Source organism: Ammospiza nelsoni, chromosome 2, assembly GCF_027579445.1.
Source record: "Ammospiza nelsoni isolate bAmmNel1 chromosome 2, bAmmNel1.pri, whole genome shotgun sequence".
Classification (NCBI taxonomy): Eukaryota; Metazoa; Chordata; class Aves; order Passeriformes; family Passerellidae; genus Ammospiza; species Ammospiza nelsoni.
The window spans coordinates 65675117-65697734 of NC_080634.1; the positions used below are offsets into that span (position 1 = coordinate 65675117).

At 34.5% G+C, this 22618-nt stretch overlaps 1 long non-coding RNA gene across 1 annotated transcript; it reads left to right on the plus strand.

Moving 5' to 3' along the window:
- The first annotated feature begins 372 nt into the window (after positions 1-372).
- Positions 373-22272, plus strand: LOC132069935 (uncharacterized). Its single transcript, XR_009417848.1, has 6 exons — positions 373-488; positions 13301-13371; positions 15353-15464; positions 17006-17235; positions 18423-18548; positions 21589-22272. It is a non-coding gene; the product is annotated as an uncharacterized LOC132069935 (long non-coding RNA).
- Positions 22273-22618: the final 346 nt, after the last annotated feature.

The following is a 22618-nucleotide window of genomic DNA, read 5'->3' on the forward strand; positions in this document are numbered from 1 at the left end:
ACATAAGAATATTTTTCTGTGTACAATATTATGCATAGTCTCTTACTCCTTTTTAGAATTTCCTTTTGGGTTTTTGGAAAGTCTGGATATGGGTACCTAGGTGTACCATCTGCACAAGCTCAGAGTTTCAAAAATTTCCTTCCTTTCCTTCTATGATTTTCACAAAAAATAACTGAGTACATCCTGCACATATTCTGATAAATGCTTGATTTCAGTGCTGGAACTCAGAATGCAACTAAGTAGGAAGGAAAAGATAATATATTTCCTGAAGCTATTATTTATTAGTCCATTAACTGAAGTCAAGCTACAGGAAAAGTGTATGCTCATGCTATTTAATATCCCTTTGCATTCCGCTGCCTTCTACTTGTTTCTAGGGAAGCATGAAAATAGGGTATTCTGAAGGTGAATGAATAATTGGAAGTACGAGGAAAGTGACTCATGAGTAGTATGGCATCACAGCATGAAACCTATCCAAACAGACTGCTCATGTAAGTGAGACCTTCACCACATCTTCCTGGATGGAAACCAGAGCTGCAAATGAACTTTGTTGTATAATTGTTTCCAAACTCACACTAATATCACTTATTTGGGGCAGAAAATCAGAACAGGTTAGAAAATCCTTTAGTAATTGGTGAATGACCAAAGAGATAGATCTACTGCTGCATGCTAAGTAAGGTCTTAAAGGTTTAAGCTCTCTAATTCAGAAAACAATAATAATTAAACAATACCTACGTTCTCAGCTGAACACGCTTGTTAGATAGTATAAAAATCTGAGATGAGGAGAAACTGCTAAATGCAGAAACTGTAATGCCAGTGAGGACGAGGACTTATTCACCAGACAGAGCGAGTGTCCTACTAGGCTGACTCAATAGTGCTGATTGGAACTGGACTACAGGAATTGGGGTGGTTTTGTAAGGGAAAATAATTTATTTTCAATATTTTATGGGAATGGACTAAATATTCTTACTCTAGATTCTACTTTTAGTTAATATGTGCTTTTTTTCAGATATATTTTCATGAAGATCTACCTGATTTTTTTCATTCTAGATTTTAATAGGCTAAACAATTTTAATTGATGCAATTATAAGTGCATTAGTATGTCTATTCTTGTTTCCTTACAATCTCACAAGGTCTGGACCATTTTAAGAGAAGAAACTTCACCTTTTCATTCCTATTCACGTAGAGCTAATTAACTTTCTATTTTCTCTACTTTTATTTACTGCTTTCCTTCTGAAATTTAGTGACCAGATTGTGAATGAGAAAAGTAATGTAAACATTGAACCCAAGATATTGGAACTATTAAGTCATGAGAAGACTGTAATGGAATGAATGTGGAAGTGGTCAGCAAGATGAAGAATTCATATAGACCAAAATAAAATAACAAAAAAGAAAGGAGGAACAGATTAATAGAATTCAAGACCAGTTGGAAGAGTAAGCATTGTAAAAGTGGACTCTGTTTCCAATATTTATCTTCCTCTTGGAAGACTGATTAGAAACTCATAGATAAGATAAAACTCATCAGAACATGGTGGGTAGTGAATGGGGAGGGTTGTGTCTTCATATATGTGTGAATATTTAAATGTAAAAAATTACTTTCTTTAAAGTAACAAGACAAAACTTCTATTTTCCTATAAATATATAGAAATTTATCCCTTTAGCTATTTATAATCAAGAATTAGACCTTTCCTTTACACTTTAATACAAGCCTCACAAGTGAGGCTTGTCTTCATGTGAAGACTAAATGTTGTCCTTAAGTATGCAAGCCCTGGAAATTGGCTTCTATTGCCTTGGGAAATTTCCTTTTCACTAATACAATCTGTATCCTTTTCATTAAAAAGAGAAGACATAAAAGTAAGTAACAATAATGTATCACTCCATAGCTTTTAAGTTTTGACAGCTAGCAATTATTAAATCTTTCTATCAGTGCAAGCATCTATCATCTTTAAATCTCCGAACAGTACAACAATATTTGTAGCTGATATTAGGTGATTTGTATGTAAAGCAGTGGAATTCCAGAAATTGTTTACATTAATATGCAGTGTTATATCTTCTGCGTGATAAATACTAAATTTCAGCTAGAATGTGCAGATTGAGAAAAGACATAGGAATATATTTCGCAAGCTTTCCCTTTACCGGATAATGTTTTACACTGAGCCACTCTCTAGTAACGTAAGAAATTACAGGATTTCACTTAGCTGTGAATGCACTTAGGAACACTTTTGAACAGGAAACAAAGATTTGAAGGTTTTAACGTTTAATAGTTAACCTAAAAATTTACCAAGAAAATATCTTCAGTTTTGTGAATTACAAAAAATTTTCATGGTAAAGAAAACTATTTTTCTACAGCATTACTATTTTTTCCTAGGGATATAATAGTTACAGTCATCATTTTCTGAGCTGTAGCATAGAGTGTTCCCATGTAAACTTTAGTGTAGTTATTTTCTCTTAATGTGATATACAGATATTCCAACTTTAAGAATATAGGTAGAGCGGTACCCTTTCCCTTTTTCAAGGAAACTATTGTGGCATCTCATTCTTTCTTCAGTCAAGAATTGATTATTACCGTAAAGACAATAACTGAGACTTCTTTGTGATGCTTTTTACACAATCGTATCACCTGTTCTTTCACAGGCTTGTCCAAATAGGATTATGAATGAAAATTATTAGAGATGGTAGGGTCCTTACATAAAAGAATTACATTGTGTAAAGCTGCTGTATGTGTCCAGAAGCCAACCAGTTATTAAGTATCTGGAATTTTCTATTGTTAATATAGACTTCAACTCAACAGTATCTTAGTACCAAAGCATTTAGACATCTGCCTAAATAATTTGACTGGAATTTAATAAGATTCAAGCAGAGATTTGAATACTTTTTAAAATTAAAGCTTCAGAATTACATGTTTAGAGACAGGGGCAACCAAATTGAATGCTTTCTTTTCTATTTGTATGCCTGATGCAATGAATCTTGCAGCAATCAATTAGGCAAGCTGCACTCTACAATGATCTTAATCTTACATGTTGTCTTTTTGATCTATACTCAGGAGCATAATAAGAAAGATATGTAGTACTGTGCATATACCAGCATCATTTGAAAAATTAATTTAATTTTTAAAATATATCTAAGTGAGATAACAGAAAATAATTTTGTTGCTTCTTAAAATCGCATATTAAATTCTACTACATGATGTTTAATTAATAAAATATAAGAAAATAATGAAATTACATTAAGCAACTTGCCACAAATTTTAATAAAGCACATTTGTTGAGCTCATATAGCAGTAGTGTTCATAGGCTGAACACCACACAATCTACTGGGTTGCAATTTTTCTCATTTAAAGGAAATGGCAAAACTGATTGATTTTATCACAACGGAGAAAGCCTTTTCATCTTATTTGTTTTTTAACCTTCACTTCATGGTTTAAAGAAAAAAATACCTGTTCTTATGGTCATTCATTGACCCTTAGATTAGCTCACTTTGTTAGAGCATGGTGTTAATAATATCAAGGTTGTGGCCTTGATCCTTCTATGGGCCATTCACTTAAGAGTTGGTCTCATTGGTTCTTGTGGATCTCTTCCAACTCATAATATTCTGCGATCTGCTGTGATTTATTTGCAGAGCACAGAAACAACAAAAGATTGTCTAAATTTCACATTTATTGACATTGTCTAGTAATTCCATTTCTATTTTGTTGTTTTATTTTTGTTTTCTCTTTAGCGAGCTTGCACTCTCCTTCTTCTGCCATGCTAAAGCCTGGCTGCAAATATTGGTTTGTTATTTAATATCATACTTGCCTGAGGCTTCTTAAAATTTCTACTTGGCTTAGCCCTCTGCTGTCAATCAGTGAGCTGTTGCCTATCTTGTGTTAGTAAGGAGTGTAGCATTCAGGAATTGTGAGCATAAGGAGGAGCAGAATATCGTGACAGACAAAAACAGCCCAATCCCCGTCACCCTTCTGTCTGTGGCATAGCATTGAACAATCACCTAATAACAAAAGAGTATGCATTGCCTAATAATGAAAACAGAGGTTTGTATCACAGGAACAGATCAAAAAACATGAGACCACTAGGCCAGATTTGCTGGTGGATATAAGAATTTTCTTTTTTTCTTTAATATTGTACAGCAATCAACTCAGCAAACATCATTTTCATAATCAAGGTGTTGTTCACATTTTATGCTTACCAAAGTTGTGGCTGCAGGATGACAGGAAGGATTTGTGAAAGGCCACAAATAGATTTGCTACTTTGGAGGCACTGCAGGGAAGTGTTTTGAATCCTGATAAGAACAAATTATTTTAGTACTTTTTTTAACCCATCCTCATCTTTCTACTAGTGTTCATGATGCAAGAGACTTCTAGTAGAAATTCAACACTGTTCTTGGTTCAGTAGTCTTTAAAGTTACTAAGTTGCAGTATTATTAATAGGTATGTATGCATATCTTTGAATATTTTGGGGGGATTGTGGAGGCTGGAGGAATGGTGGAAGACAATATACATGAGAAAAAAATAGTCTTTTTTGTCATTTAACAGCTAGAGATGAAAATTAATTTTTCAAGTGATAATTGAGGTCTGGCAAAACTCACATCATTTGCCATGGTGCATAGGTATGACATGTAATAAATAAGGTTTGTTAGTTAATTATGCGGCCATTTTCTTTCCAGAAAGTTACAGACGAGAGAGAAAAATCATCATATTCTTGTGTGGATCACAAGGATTAAGTCGTTATTGCTTCCATTATATTGATTTGACCTACCATACCTCAGTAACACTTTACCTACTAGCTGTATTCGTGCTTTATTTTCCATAAATGGATTGTCATTGTCAAAGACAAGTTGAGTATCTCCACAGGTATGGTCTATAAGAATCAGACATCCATCTAAAAAATAGTTGTAATGAAAAATAAAACATCTCCCTTCTAACTTTCTCTTTCCATTTCTGTGGCGAAGCTATCATGCAGTATTCAAATTTTAGCTGAGACCTGACCAAAATGAAGCAGACTCATAGGGAAATGCTAAAAATAGATTCACACAGAACCCAGAACTGGGGAAGAGTAAAATATTACTTGGAGTACTAGGTTTGTTGTCAGTGCTAGTAACTAGCATGCTAACAGGTTACCATTGGAAGAAACAATAAAAAAACTTTCCCTATTCATTTATTGCATGTTATTTATGATTTTATAAATTCTTTCTTATCAATTTCCAGCTGTTTGCTTTTCAGACTGAATGGTACTAAATTTCTTTTGGTTGTGTATTTGAGTACTTTCTCTTTTCCTACTGCTTGGAGAGAATGTTGTTCGGGAGATCAGGAGAACAGAAGGTATTCAAGATGCTGACATCTCATAGGTTTCTAATAGGGAAAATTTTATAAGGGTGTTATATTCTCCTGTACGGCATTCTTAAGAGTAAATTTGTGTTCTTTACCTCTACAGAGCATATAAATGAAATTTTACTGAAATATTTAATAAGGGCACAGCTAAAGCCTAACCTGAACTGAATAATTGCACCACTTCTATTTGAGTTTTCTTTGTTTTCAGGAGAGAGAACATGTACATGTACTAGAATGGAAGAGAAAAAAATTGCGCAAATACTGAAGCTAACTTTTGTAAGTTACACCACTGATATATGGATATAAATATACTCCTGAATTCTTAAATTTCTATGTGAAAACAAAGCATTTTTTAACATATTAGTCAATATATAGGGCTTAGGAAAAAAAAGTATTATCTGAATCCTTATTATCTGAAAATCCATCCAGGACTCAACATATTTTGAAATAATTATGGCAAACAGAACTACAGGAGAAAGCTTATATGGGTGTTGAACTGCTGCTGAAAATTTCTGTAGATATTTATACATATGAACTCAGTATCATTCTGCAGAATGATTATAAGATGGTAAACAAATTTAAGTCTTTGTGAACAGAATAACCAATATGTTTTGGTTGCTTCATGTTAAGTAAACATAAATTTATTAAGGGAATGTTAAACGCTCATTCAGCCTAAGTCTATGGATAATTTGTGTCTTCAGAATGGCAAAAAGACCCTAGAATTTATGGCTAAATTATAGACTGTTATTCAGCAGAGAATCGTTTCCTCCTTTACAAACCTAAGCCATCCTAGTGATCTCCAAAGATGCAATTTTACTCATTAATATTTTACATAGTGTGTCCAGAAATCCTAGTGACAATATTAGTTTTCTAGCTCTATCCCCGAGTCGAGGCTACAGCAATATTATAAATTCCATAGGAGCAGCTGACAAGGAGAGCAGCTTGGCATTTAAATATAATATTAGTTCATTAATATATGGATATTATAAGGCAAATAGAAACCATTCAAATCCAACTAGAAAGAGTTTCTTCTGCATAAGTAATACTTCTGTAAATAATTGCTTAGACATAAGAGATAGCATAGAAAATTTTGAGTTTGTGACATGAAAGCGCGTGATAAAAATAGCCTGCAATCCATTACCCAGAGAGCCCTACTTTTAGGTTTTCTTGGATTCCAAGTATACATTAATAACAAAAATACTTATATTTTTAAATGGGTTTGGGGGTGGTTTTTTGGTAGTGCACTTTTAAATTCATTTATTCAGAACAAACAAAGAAATATGCATTTAAATTTAGTGTTGTAGTGTGAAATTCCCGGTAAAAGACAAGACACTTTGAATCCAAAGCACAAAAACTTAGTAGGTATATTCCCTCCCCAAATAATGTTCCAAAGACTGACAAAGAAACTTTTTTTTTCTAATTTAAAACAGATTTCTTCATATGAAAAAACCTTAGCATCTTATAAAAATATTACTGCACTTATGCCCTTTTATATTTTATGTTCTGCTTTTATTATCTTTTGATTACTATATTTTGATATCAGAGAGGAATGAATTTTGCTTTGAGTGGATTGTCCCTACAAGTGTTTTAAAAGCTAAATATGCTTTCAACTTGCATTTCTGAACAAAGTAGTTTGGATTGTACTCTTTTGTTTTCACAGGTATTTTTTGTTCTATTTAATGTTTTCTAAAGAAATTTTTTCCAATATCTTTCTTTGCATGTTTAATTTATTCAGACTCTGTCCTTTAAAAGCTGTTGTTTTCCTCTCAAATATTTTTGCAAAAGTCAGCATGTCCATAACTAAGTTGCTAAATTTAATAATTCAGTAAACATTTAAACATTCAATGGCATTCAATATACACTGTAAAAAAGTATTGTTTTAAATTATTTGTAATCACATTGGTGTATTATCAAGTTTTTCTGTTATAAATGTATAATCATGATTCTCTAATTTGCTGCAAAGACCTTGTTACTATCAAAAATAAAAATAATTTGAAATTACAGAGGTAAGCAAACAGAAGTTCTTAAAGGAATAACGTGTAAAGTATAGAACTCAGTTACAGTACAAGGCTACAAAGTAGACAGTAATTATTCCTTTAAGTAATATTTGAAAAGATATAATTTGGCAGTAATAAACTATCAATATGAAGAACATATGAAGACAATGCTAGTAAGAAAAAGTTGTGAGTTTTTCTTGAGTGTTTTGACAAGAAAAGAAATGCTAACATAGAGATAACTTTCCCAAAGGTGACCTCACTTATTTCACATACTTTTAGACATATTCAAAATATATTCTTTGCTTCCTCAGTGGTTCTTTCAAACTGTGAAGGCAAAGGGTGTGAAGTCAGAGTTCTTTTCTGCACCCCAGATTTGAAGCTATATAATGGATCATGTTCTTTCCAGATAGGGCCATCTCAGAAGGTATTTTGCTGAGTAGGTTTTCTGGTTATGCCTGAGTGGTTGTATTTTTAAAATTTTTCAGCTATCTTTGACAAAGAGGACAAACAATGGATTTATAGTAACCTTACGTCCTCACGTAGAGCGAAGAATTTATGGTTTTGCCTAAAATTGATAAAAGTCTACATAAATATGTCAAATTTATTCACCTTCACTTTAGATTTTATCTTTTTTTATGGTAACAACTTCAGAGAAAGGTATTGTTGTGTGTAGAAAGAGCAATATTTATTGTAGCTACCTAGCTGCACAAGAGAAAAGATAGTCTTGTTGCACACTAGGTGATCAAAACACACAAACCTGCTTTGGAAAACTTAAAAATGTAATCTTTATTCACATGGTCCTTTTTGCACTGATAGGTGTTGCACTGCTTATCAGTACTTGTTCCCTGTTGGATATACGTGCAAGTGTGAAGTACACATTCATTAGCATTCTGCCATATGTCCCATGGACAACTATCCAGGCATGAATTCTGCATATAGACTCCTTCAGTTTTCCCTAATTAGGAAGAATCATTCATGACCATCTGTCAGCCTCTATACCCAAGTCCTAGGTACATCCAAGGACTTGGATGCCTAGAAAGTCAAATTCAGTCAGCAATTACTCATCCTGCCATGCCAATAAAGCTAATAGTGCTCAAGGTAAATTAACATGGTGTGTTCCCTCTATTTCTGACTCATGGCTAAGAAGATGTTTTAGACTAAGGGGATCTAACTCTTCCTGAGTGGCCTGTGAGGAGCACTGAATTAGAAGTTTACCGTAGCCTCTTTTTTTGTTTAAAAAGCTTTGTTCTGGGACAATAGATACAATAAAACACTTCTGTGTGTTTCCCCTCCAGAGAGGGAAAACATCATGCAGTTTAATATACAAAAGTAAGTTTTCAGCTCTTATTTAGAGTTTTTGATGCTGTTTTATCAGTTAGTTGAAATTATTCTAGTTTTTTGGTCTGAATTAGAGTGCCTCTATTTATATCTCTGTTCTCATATTTAAATGAAGTATTTTTATCTGAGTTTTGTCACTTGAATCATTTTGAGAGGCAAATTCTCTGCTGATACTGATAAATAATTTAATTTAATTGATGTGCTTATTTACCTTCATATCAGGGTATTTTCTGATGCCCTGACTGAAAACTTCTCCATTCCAAACTGGGTGGTTTTCTATATATGTGTAAAAAGGAATTGCAAGTTTTTGTTTTATCCTAAAATAAAATTCACATCAGATTCCATATAGAATGGCAGCAGAAGTGTAGCTCTTAGGAACGAATACAAAAATAATTAGATGAGCAATGGATGTATCTTTGAACTCTTGTCACCCATTATTTGAGTTGCATGTTATAGGATGTACTCTAACAGGAAACATACAGTCTAGTGGAGGATGAGCCTCACAAGAAATGAGCAAGTGCAGCACTGAAACATCATGAGCTGGCTTTGGTGCACAGTAACTCTGTGCAACACCCTGTGTTTCCCATCATGAGTGACTGCCAGAATGAATAGAACTAAAATCATGGACTAAAGGATCTAAATGAGTATTTTATGGACACTTTACAGGAATGGATCATAGACTAAGCAAATTATGTCAGTATATGTATCAAAGGGTGGGGAGTAAAGAAATATCTAATGAGAATGTATTGGACATTGCATATATTGCGGACTGAGGAGTGTCTGGCTTTGGCTGCATTGTTTTTTTTTTTTTTTGCATAGTAGCTCATAGGGTGTTAGGGTTTTGATCTAAAACCAAACCAGTGTTAACACACCGCTGTTTTAGCTGAACAATTGCTGCTGAACAGTGCTTACACTGTATGAAGGAAGTTTTTTGTTTTTGTCACTCCATCCCATAAGCAAGGAGTCTGGGTGTGCAGAAGAACAATAGGGACAGCTGCCCCATCTGACCAAAAGGTCAGTCCGTACAACACAGCATCATGAGCAATGAAAGCTCAGGGAAAGAATGAGAAGGAGGTGACATGCAGGCTTAAGATATTTGTCTTCACAAGTAACCAGCACACATGACAGAGCCCTGTTTTCCTGGAAATTGTTAAGTATCTGCCTGTGGGTGGGAAGGAGTGAATTAATTCATTTTTTCATCTTTTTTCTTTTAAATTTACTTGCATGCACAATTTTTTATTTGGCTATTAAATTGTTTTTTTTATCTCAACCAACGAGTTTTTTCACTTTTACCCTCCCCATTCTCTTCCCCATCCCACCTGTGGGGGAATAAGTGTGAAGCTGTGTGGGGCTGAGCTACCTACAAGTGTTAAACCAGAAAAAAATTTATCAGCTGTATATGTGAAAATAAATTTTGAAACACTTACTAAATAGAAAGAACTGGAAAGGAAATATTAGTCCAAGATGGGACAGGACCAAGTCCTGTTACATGTAGTTGACTTCACTAGTCAGTTTCTCAGGTTTTAAAGAATATTCACACATTTAACAAAAGTTTCTAGCTTTCTGTGGTTTGGGGTTGTTGGTTGTATGTCCTTTTAAACTAATCATTATATTTAAAGTACACCAATAGTCAAAATAGTAATAGGAAATGTAGCAACCACTGAAACCCAGAACTATTTCAAATTATGCATCACACAAGGAAAGCCACCTCCTTTTATACCCGTGAAACTGGTACTTGATTAGATATGTTCTGCTTTGCTAAGCTCAATACCTTTTTTTTTCTCCAAAAAATAGTCTACATATTATATGAGAGAATCAACAGCAGAGTTTGAATTCAGAGCCTGAAGAGAACAATTTATAGTGAATTGAGGCAAATGGCACAGATGCTTACAGACAGTGCATATTGTTGACAGTGCTCATCTCAAACCAACATCCCATAATAACCAGAGGTTATCTTACAGTCAAAGCAGGAAATATGAGAGCTGGTAAGAATTATGACACAGAAGATTTCACTGCTCGGAGGCTGCAAGCTGAGAACTTCTTATGGTTAGAGACATTATAGACAATTTGACCTTGCCTCTAGGTCCCAAAATTCTCCTGTGTCACATATGCCATTCTTTGCTCTTATCGTGGAGCCTCAGTAGTTCTCACTGTACAGCTGCTGTGCCCATCAATTTGTATTATATTTTTCTTAAAATATGTGATTATACAGCACTTGCTGATTAACAAGCTGAGCTTTCTATTCACAGATTACTCTTTCCTACTGCTACATTTTATCATTAGCCTAAAAATGTCGCAGTTTTTAGTTTAGCTGCAAAAATACTAAAGCAAAAAAAAAAAAAGAAAGAAAATGTTTTAATTATTAGCTCTTTAATACCAGGACAGGTACTAATTAATACAATTTTTCACTGAAAAAAATTTACTTTTTTAGTAGAGGGAACGGATTTCTCAGTGATCCTGTGGACACTAGACATCTATGGGGAAAAAAAATAGCAGAATTTGGAGGTGGTCCAATCTGGGCACTAGAGTAAAGCTTGGTCTGTTAAAACACTTTCTTCCTATTCATTGCTGATTTTATGTAAATCTAAAAATCTGAGTCCAGTTGTGGAGTTTTGCTACTTCTGACTATGTGTTCAGTACTGTGCAGATAAATTAATAACCCTTCTGAAGTGAAGCATCATTTCTTCTATTTTTATAAACCTTGAAGGTAGTGTAATTACTTGCTGAAATTCAGGTTAAATCTGTGTACATCTAGTCCACTGAATGAGGCTAAATTTCTGGGGGCATTTAGGCACCTAGATTCTGTGCTAACTGTGGGCATTAGATGCCTAAGTATTTTTATAAGTCTTCTACAAAATTAAACTGAAGAATTAAGAACAAAGCTTAAAAGATATGAAAGAGAGTTGCTGGAACATCTGTTGGACCTCAAAGGTATAATTGTGATACATGCCACATGTCACCTTCAGTGACTATGTCCCACCAGCATTGAAAATTAAGAGAACTGGAAGGTATCCATATGTCAGCCAAAAGACAACACAGTCTTGGGCAATAATAAACACATACTCTTATTTTATCCACTTAGAAGAACAGTGTTTACATTTTTTATATGAGATGATAAATTAGGTTTCATATTTTGTAATTTATTTTGTGCTGTTAATGAGAGATTACATTACCAAGTCCTCCAAGAACGTGTATTTGTAAAGACACAAAATAATAGTGCCTGAATTAGGATAATCTTAAAAAAACCTTCAAGGAGGAAAAAAAAATAGGTTTGTCAATATTTCAACAACTTCTAGACTATTTTCAAATGTAAGAGTTTCTTAGTAAGTTGAAATTACTAAAGTACTGAGAGAGCTGTGTTTTATAGGCAAAATGACTCTGGGAGTATAATATGAGCAATTATGACAGACACATGTAGAAAGAAGGTCAACAGAAGGACTAAATTCCACTAATTCCAAAGACAGGCAGGATGTTGTGAAAACTTCTCTTCAGACACACAACCTAGATATTTTATCATTAAATTTAGAATATATGGAGAAATATAAATAAATATATGGAGAAAAACAAATTTGATTTACTTTAAGAAAGTTACAAAACCAACTTTTCTCCAACTTGCTTTGAATGAATGCATTCCAGCATTGTGCAAACATACCTCAAAGGTATTTAGAGATATTTCAGCCTCTCAACACTGAATTTTGCACTGTTGTCAGGGGTCAGACCCTTTGTTACCAAATATTTTCTTTTTGAAAGCATATATGCTACAGTCTTTTCTGAGATGGCCTTTAGGCAGACGTAGCTGATTCAATCGTTCATTTTGTTTCCCAGCTCAGAACTATAGTGTTTCTGATACTCCAAGGACAACATTATTGTTTTGTTTTCAAGCTATTTGGTATTTAATTTATTTACATAGTGGAATGGGTATTTCCACAATAAATTTTTCTATTCTACGTAAAGAATTTAAAGTCTATTTATTCGTAATCTGAAAATAATACTATAATGTGGGCATTTTTCAGGGCTATTGTTTAAATATAATCACCTAAAATCTACTCTAGATCCCTAGTGTGAAAAACTGATCAAAACTTCATTTTTGTCAGTTCAAAAAATAAAATCATCTTCACTGGGGTTTAGTTTGCTCCTTTTATATGCTTCAGATCAATAAACTAGGAGAATTTAGTGTTTTTTAAATGCATACAGTTCTGGATCTGCCATGATTCAGCAGCAGTATATGTAAATACACGCATATGTAAGTATTTCAGAGATATTAAAGGTAAGAATGACCATCAATTGCACAAGATTATTGTAATTATCATTGCCATTCATAATCAACTTAAAGAAAGGTTCTGTAGGAAAGGGAAAACATAATCATGTAGCAAGTGATTTACCATTTTAATAGCCTCATGGCATCCTCATATATTATTTTAAAGAATCTGTATAATTTGTCTATTATATATATGCGATTAAAAAGAAAACCAAAACAAAAGATATATAAATGACAAATTTTTCCTTAAAGAGCAGCAGATATTTGACATTTTCTTCTATCAATAAGCATTCCTTTAAGAAACGTCTATTATTAATTACTTTTTCTTAATATTCCCATTAACTACACTATGGGGTGATGTCTTTTTTTATTCATTTTTTGTTACAGTTCAATTTTGAAGTGCAGGACCCTTTTGCTTCATTCAATCTGTGCAGTGATACTATTTTCAGGAACTTAAGGTATTCATTTATTCATGTTCCCCCTGGACATGGTCGTTAACAAGTCCTGCTTATTTTGATGCAGCTAATAAGAACTGATTTGATGATAGCGTACTTTATTGTGTTCTAAGTGAAACTAAGTCATTCGTTGGACAGTTTGTGATGGGTAAAAACAACACCTCAACAATACCATCTGGATTCTCATAATTAAGTATAACCTTCAAACAATTTAATTTTTTTCAATATAAAATTGTACCACAATTCTTAAGTAGGTATCTTAACAATACTGAATTCCATGTTCTATATGTCTGTACCTACTTCTTAATATTAAAATTTCTGCATCTCAGTGTTCCCTGATTTTAACATTCTCATTGCAACTGTTTTTTGAGATTTCAGCCCAAACTTATCCACTTTGTTTTAAAAATCAAGTAAACCAAAAGCTTTTCAGGAGAGACTGTAGGGTAGAGGAAAAGAAAAACAAAAAAAAGGTTGGAAATATGACACCAAAAATAATAATAGCATTGATAAAATTCTGCCATATATTTTTTATAATCATTTGAGAGCAGACAAATGGAGGAGGCTGAAGATCCATGTTATTCATATCTGTCTCCAAAGATAGCTCACAAATTCCAGTTAAAAATGTGAAGGACAGCTCTTCCTCAGACTAAAGCAATTTGCGGATCAGCAACCTCATGAGCCAGATAAATTGTTTTTGGATTTTTCTTTTGCCAATCTGTCTGGTTCCTTTCTTAAGTCACCGTACAGTTTCACTGCACTCAATATTCCTGCAGAATATCCATGCAGAACTACATGGTTCTGCCACAAAGAACCATGCAGTTTAAATATATCTTATTTTAAGAAATACCCTTTTTTTGGTTTATTTTAAGTTTGTTTACTTAGTCATTTCCAGTATAGAAGAGGTTCAAGAACAGTGGTCATCTTTGGTGTCTTTTATAAATATTTTTTCCTGTTCTACTTCAGCCTTTTAAAGACATTGACAAGGCCTGCACACAATATTCAACATGAAAGCCAAAGAGGGACATGTGGAGGGACATGGCTTAGTGGTTTCTGATTGTCTTCTTGGGCTTTGAAGGACAGGAATTGGGGCTGTCCTTTTTCTTTTTTTTTTTTTGGTTGGGTTTTTTATTGTTTTTCGGGTTTTTTACCCAGATTTCTACACACTTCAGATAAACTGTTTTCATGGATTATTTAAAATAGTGCCAGTACATCATATTTATAGTCATTCACAACCCAAGACTATTAAATCTGAAAGATTTTTCCTATATTCATGATTTTGCATTTGACTACAGGAATTCCATGGCTTTGTCACTCACCCTTGGTGAGTTTTTCACACCATCTACTCTCCTCTTTATTGCACTGATACAGGAGCATCTGTGCATCTAGCACAGATCCTTGAAGCACTCTAACAGTGTCAGATTCTGAGATAAAAATAAATAATTATTACTTGTTATATCTTTTCCTTTTTTTCTCTCCCTTTTCTTTCGTTTTCATCCCTGTCACTTCCTTTTCTCTTTCCATCCTCCTTCTCTTTTCCTTTTTCCATTCAAGAACCCATCTGTCCTTAAGATCTAAGATGTTGCTTAGCCTCTTCAAGGATTTTTGGAAAGGAATTTTGTTTAATCTCTGACTGGTATCAACACAGATCATCTTACCTCCATGATTGTCTCAAAGAATTCCAAAACCGTTGTAAAGCATGGTTTACAATGTAGAAAAATTGTGGATATTTTCCCCAATATATTGTTTTTATCCAGACATCAATTGATTTTTATCCTTTATTATGTTTACTACTAATTCATTGCACAGCTCTACACTGTCCAGGTTTGTATTTTTCCAGATCTCTCTAGTAACAAATTTATTTACAGTCCTTCCATTATCTACCTTTCTGGTGTAGGAAAAAGTTGCCTTTAATCAAGAGCTTATAAACTGCATGTAGTTGTTGGACTGTTTCATTCCTGAGCTCCTTTTCTTCCTCTTCTTGCAGAACATATCTGGAGGGCTAAAAGAGGATCTTCAATCTCAGGGAAGTTCTGATTAATTCACTGCATCTGTTCCTTCAATTTATAGTCTCCAAAGATGACTATCCCATTGCCGAGGTGATGAACACTTAGTAAGATACAATGCAGAGTATGAATTTTGAATTGTTGGTGATTATGGACCATTTAAAACATTAGACCATGAAAATGAAGTAGTTGAAGTATTCAGTTATCTGTATTCTGGATAATAACAGGGAAACAAAAGCAAGTTAAAAAAAAAAAAAAAGAAATTGACAGCCACAACATCTTTATTCTTTCTTATAATCCACTATCATCTTAAATCTGAAAAAAACCCAGAAACTAAGGAAAATTGATATCTGAATGACAACTTCTCTTCCTGACATAGAGCTGTAAATGTCTATGTCAGAAAAGTGAGCTAAATAGGTGGATTAGATTGTATTTTTCCAAATTCGCCCATTTTGATTATGAAAATGGGAACTATCTTTGCATTTGCAATATCAGTGGCTTCCTTCCCTCATTCTGAAACCTGCCATGTATAATATGTGCATGATGAAACAGTTTGGTATTTTTTAAAAAATAGGTTGTTAAGATTTACGTCAATATTTCATGTTGTTAATGTGCCTTGCAGCAGTAAAATTTTTACACCTAGAAGAGTTATAAAGAAAAAAATATATTTTCAAATAACAAAGAGTAGTTTGTACTGGATATAAATGCACCAAGAATCAAAATGTTTCCAAGTTGAAATTGCTGTTTCAAGGTGACTGCCCTGTGGGACATATTTATTCCTTTTTGAACTTCAGTAAAGCTTATGATACTATCTCTCACAGTATCCTTCTAGACAAAATGTCCAGCACACAGCTAATAACTATATCATGCGATGGGTGAGCAACTGGCTCACAGGTTGGGCACAGACTTATAGTGGATAGGGTGTCACTGTCACTGAAATTGCAGGAAAAGAAAAACCACTCCAACATTTTTTAGTGTTAGAGAATTAAGACATTACAGGATGTTGTTCTAGCCAGGATGTGCAGCAGAAATCATTTCACATTGCCCAGATTATCCAGAGAAAATCCCTCCATCACACATGGCTATTGCTAGGTTTTTCACATATTTATACTGTCAAGACCCAGAGAAATTAATTGATTCAATGTTCATTGGTTCCAAGTCACAGAGTTCTTAGTATTTGGTATTCTATTTGTTATCAATCCTTTCACCTTCAACATTATTAAGTTCTCATTCTTCTATTCTCTTAACTATCTCCTTCCAGACCAGGAGTGACCCTGACCATGCCAGGGCTGATGTTTGGAGTTGATCCTGATTAATGGTCATTATCTTTTTTCTATCTTCTGTCCTAGTCCTACCTGAGATGTTAAGCTCATCAGGTCTAGGGATGTGAAAAGAAGTTTCTTTGAAAAGAAACTTCAATTTCTTCCCCTTTGGGCATAGGCAAACTAAACTCCTGACTAAAGTTATATAAAAGATTTTAAATGTAGTATGATTTCCAGCAACATCAGACTGCTGACCTTGTCAGTAGTGGGATTCCTCAGGGCTCCACCTCTAGGCCTGATTCTCTTCTGTTTGAGACTGAAATGGTTAATGGTTTAAACATTGCTAAAATAATTTGATTTTGCCCACTGTAGCAAACTGCAAAGAAATAACTGTCCTTGTCAAGCACCAAAGACCTCTCCTCCCCAGTAGGGCCACTAACTGGATTTTGGACTGTGAGATAAAGGGGATACTACTGTCCAACCATCCCAGGTCTGGGGCATCCACAAGTGATACTGGAAGAGTAACCAGAATGTTAATGATTCAAACAATCAGAGGCTACAGATGGGTGTTGAACAAGATAGAGGCAAATCCTTCAAGGCAGGTACTGTCTCTTTGTCCTTACTCAAGTGAATTCAGCTGTGATAACTCCCATTGCAGGGGAGTGGAGGGCTGGGGGGAAATACCAGGACATTCACACAAAGCCTGAAGCCATCTCAGCTGCTGGGCCATCATGGGCCATAGCTGACTCAACTGTGTTTGTATAATAGGCAGCTGTATCATCTTAGAAAGTGTCAAAGACTCACTCAGTATGCCACCATCACTTCTACAAGAGTGGACCAATAGACATCAGACATCCAAATTGCAACAACCAAGTCTTGTTGCCTTCTTATCATTTCCTTCTTCCTTTCCCTTATACATTTTCTTAAGTTATATTTTATGTTTTCATATTTTCATATTACTAGACATAATAATAACTGTCTGCACGCCTTTGTATATCTATATTACTGTAGATAATAACAATGAAAATGGCTATACACTTGTTCTCCTTTGCAGCCAAATTGTTCTAAAATAAATCCTACATATATATCTATAAATGTACAAACACAGATCATTCACTGCTGTTTCCCTATAATCGACTCCAAGGGATCTACTAACGAGAATTTGGGTTACCATCACCCCATAATGTTGGGTCGTAATATCTTCAGAATCTTTATTAAACCCTTGGATGCTGAATTTGAAGTAAGAGGAAGGTAAGTAAGTTTGCTGATGACACTAAATTGGGATGAGCTGTTGACTCCCTCAATGTCAGGCATTCTAACCAAATTACAGTCACCTGTTCTATTTTGAAATCCTGTTTGACTAGAACAGTGAAATGTATGTTGACAAACTATCCAGTCTACATAGAGTATATTGAATTAAATATGATCTCCAGAAGAGAGATCACCTGCGCAATCTGCAGGTGAAGAGTATGATTTGGAAAGCCACAGATGTGGCATAGGTTTAGTTATTTACTTTCAGTAATTTCTAGCTAGATTAATGCAGTGAAGCCTTACAAATTCTTCCAGTTCCCCTACTGTGCATATTTTTAGAACTTCCCATATGAACACTGTTTTGAAGTGTCAAGGACCTTAATGAAAATAAGTGAAACCTTCAAAAATACAAATTAGAAGCTTTCCCAATCTTGCTTTGCCATCCATTAAGTGGAGGTAGGGAGCGGAAAAATAGAAGAGCTTCTAGATGAACTTCACTGCTACTCCCCTTGAATAAAAGCCTTTACCATTTTTGTAGGCACCACTTTGGGCTGATGAGAAATTGTCGTGTGCTGCTGTTCCATGGTGTGGTTCCTGCATCTCCTCTGCTACACTGATCACAGCAGGCAATATTGGGATCTGCTCTTTCAAATAAGGGAACAAGGTAAAGAAATTTTGGAAAGAGAAGACATCCATGTGGGGGGTCGTAATGTGTAAAAATAGAACAAGATTGGGGTTCTAGTTCAAGAAAGTGATATTATGCAAAAATGCCAAAGAAGACAGCAAGTATCCTTGCAGAAGAGACTGGATCATGTAGCATCATAATGAAGATAAAATTACATAATTTAAATTGGGGGTTGAAAGGATGTACTTGTTTAGGGGGAGAACATAATACAAATTTATGTTACATTATCCTATTTTGCCATCTTTAACCTATTGCCTGTGCTTGTGTTGCCTCGAAACAGCAAGGTTTCATATTTATGGTCTCAGAAGTATTCCATATACATGCTGAGAAACTTGTTTTGAAGCTCTTGTATCTATACACCTCTTTCCTACCTGTTGGAAATAGGCATGTAGGATCCAAATTCAGTCAATGCAGTGGTTCATGGGGCTCAAAGTCCATAATTTTCCAAACTCACAAGCCCAGCAACAATAAATGAAACAGAAGAAAAGAATGTCTTCAGTGTTAAGTAGCTCAACCCTGACTCACCAAGAAAGATTACATACATTTCATAATTTTGCCACATTAAAAAGTAATATTACTCTCACCTGAAACTGGAAGTCTGCCATTTTCTTGTCACTGCAAGAGATCTAGCAGAGAGCTTGCTGAGGTGGGAGCCGTAAGGAAAAGATACAGAAGAGCAGCAATTCCCCTCTTCAATTCCTACACAGCCATTGGACCATCATTCCTCCACCCCTAACTTGACAATAGTCCTGCCCTCTCACAGTCAAGCCCATGAAGACTATGAGATGTATTTAGCTAAGAAGAGAGAAAAGGAGGAGAGTAGGGCAGTTTGAACAGTGCCTCATACTAACAACTGATTGTTTTCTTAGACCCAGCTGATGTTTTCTTGTTGCTCAGGATCATGTCGAAGTGTCACAGTCTGCTGAGTCTGAGGAGAAAAAAGCTCTACAACATTGTCAGTAAATACACAAGACCTGAGATATGGGGGCATTTTTGTTTAGCTTTTTGTTTTGTTTGTTTGTTTGTTTTTTTGTTTGTTTGTTGGGGGGGTGGAGTACTTTTTTTTGTTTGGTTTATTTTTATCTTTTTAATTTACCTTCAGGGCCACAGGACAAAAATTATTCAGAGGCAAACAAAAGGTCCATCCCAGAAAGCTTGACACTGCATATGGGCTCCTGCTATACTGACATACTCAGTTTCTGATTTCCAGATGAAAAAAAGGCCCCCAGTTATTATGCACAACATAACCCACATCTTTGTAATACAACAGGAATCTGCAGTGGCACTCTGTATTGCCAGGGGTTATTTGTGGTTTTATCCTAATTCAGCATTCAGCTAAAAGTATGATAAGAGACAAATTCTATCTGTTTTTATCAAACTATAGTCTCTAATATATTATCTGAAAGTTTTTACCAGTCTTAGGATTATACATAATAGTAGAATTTATAGAAAGTCATTTTCGACAAAGCTTTAAGTTTTTTAGAAGGGACAGGTAATTTGCGCTTTAAATATTTATGTATGTCATGCACTACAAGGAGCTAAAAATCATTCTGCAATATTTTTCTGTCATCCTGTGAAATACTTGGGTTAAATATGAAAGCAAGCTTCCTGAGTTAAAGGAAATTATTCTTAACCAGGATAAAAAAAAGTTTTGCCACCTTTTGTAGAAGGAAATATTGGGGAAAATATGTAGAAAAAATATAATATGATCATATTTTCAAAATTCAGGTGATCTTCCACTGAATTTAGTTTTTCACAGAAATAAATAATCTTCAGTCAATATATAAAGTTTATATGATCTATTTTTAAGATCAGAGCCTGACTCTAAAGACATCTTCCATTTATACACTCTAACCCTTCTTTTTGTCAGTGAATTTTGATAAATAGTCTAGAAAATATCTTATTCTGTCATATTTTAGGTCTAAGCAGAGATCTTTCCTAAAGAAAATACTCCACAGCATTCCTTTTGTTTTATTTATTTTCTCATAAAGACAAAACACTTTGAAAGAAGTAAAGGGAATATCAGTTGGCAATTTCTGTTTTGCATTGAAATTACTGTAGCGGTGTTCAGAATTTGTTTGGCAACTGTGGAGTGCCATGGAAAACTATTCCATGTGCATAGTGAGAAAATGGAATGAGAATGAACAGAACCTATAGGTGAAGAGTTTGATCTTGTAAGAGTCCTTACTGTGTATGATTTAATTACCCTTGTCTTCTAACAAGGGCATAGCCAAAAGATGGCTAATATTTGTTTATCTGGCTAGCTAATAATAAAAAAAATATCTAAAATCACCTTTTAATAGTTATATATAATTATATCAATGCTTGTATTCCTGCCCATAAATTTGAGATATATGTGAAAGAATCCTGATCATCGTCCAACACAGAATAACTTACCTTGACCTAAACTCCTTCTTTTTTTTTTTAATTGTTTTTCATTTTAAAGACTTTTTCAGAATTCATCTTCAGTTTAAGTCAATGAGATTTGCATAGAGATTTGTCTGCAAATTACTTTTCTGTAGATAACACCAAGAGTAGGAGGGAAAGTGGAACAAAAATACCCAGCACTTCATAAATTAAAGTTGACAATTTTTTTCATCTTACTTATCCTTCTGGTTCCCCAATGATGCTTCAGTTAATCCTCTTGAGATTTGTAAAGGGCTGTGTGCTGCCCACAACTATTCTGAGTAGCAGTGTCTGCAACCTCATTGCCTTTCTGCATAATAGCCTAGAACAGTGAGTTTGCCATGCCCACATGGCACTAAGCTCTGCCCCCTCTCTGCAACCTGGACACAGTCATTCGCATATCTGTGTGCAACATGAGTAAATCATTTGTGTTAACAGGAATGGAAGGCATCTGCCCATGGTCACTAGCCATAACTTCCTACTGGGAAAATCAGTTTAGCCTCGATATGTTTCTATGAAAGTGGTCACATTCTTAATGTCTTTCAAGATCAGCTGTTACAAAAATATATGTATATGATTATTAATATTTGAAAATTTTGAATTTTTATTTCAGGCTTCAAAGACTAAATGATCCAACTTTTACATCCCTAAGATGGACGCAAACTAGGAATTGCAATGATAAAATGACATCCTCACAAATGACCTGTTTCAGGAATTACCATCTGCAATCCAAAAGTCATCCTGCCTTGCAGTTATGCCTGTCAGCTATTTGTACACAATATGCATCTGCCTGTCATCTGACAATTATGCCAGCTCAGACAACACTTCAGAGCAGAGGTTTCATGTGTCATTCCTTGCAACATAAACTGAGCTTTGTAGGAATCAGCAGCCTTCCACAAGATCTCCTGCTCTTTCCTCAGGCTCTGCTGTGCCAGTAACATTCTTTATAATATCCAATGGAAATAAACTGCCTGATGTTTTCTGCAGTATATGAGAAATGTGATACCTGAATCACTGAAAAAGCAAATTTAGCACAGACAATTCCATATGTAACACCAAATGGAATGAGCTCCAAAGTCGCAATAAAATCTTAAAATCATAAGAACAGCAGCAACGGAGCCTTCCTGAGACTAAAAAGTTATAATACTTTCTATACGTATTCTGCAGCAATGTCCCTTACTCAGAAAAATTAGTTCATCTACTTTTTTTTCTGTTTTGTTCTCTGCTCCATAAAAATACCACCTGCCAAGTTGCTGAGTATTTACAGATCTACAATAAATTCAGTATCTTCTTTAAATTTGCTAACAGATGTTGAATTATTCTGAAATTAACTGATTCTTTGTGGTTTCTTGTAGCAATTAAATGTGTAGCAGTTCTCTGAAGTGGTGAAGGATCTAATTTTTCATTTGCATAATTGTTTGTTCTAGTTAGACAGTAGTTTAAAATCAAGTCTTACAAAAGCAGCAGAACAGAAAAACAGAAATGAAAGAGTAATAAATAAGTAAGTAGCTATACAGCTGAAGAGATACTGGTTAAGCTGTTTATATACTACCTAAGGAATGAAGATCACAGAGATTTCAGAAGATGTAGTTTGTGAGAGTTTCAATTAGACTTATCTCCAAGTTACACATGAAGTCTCTAAT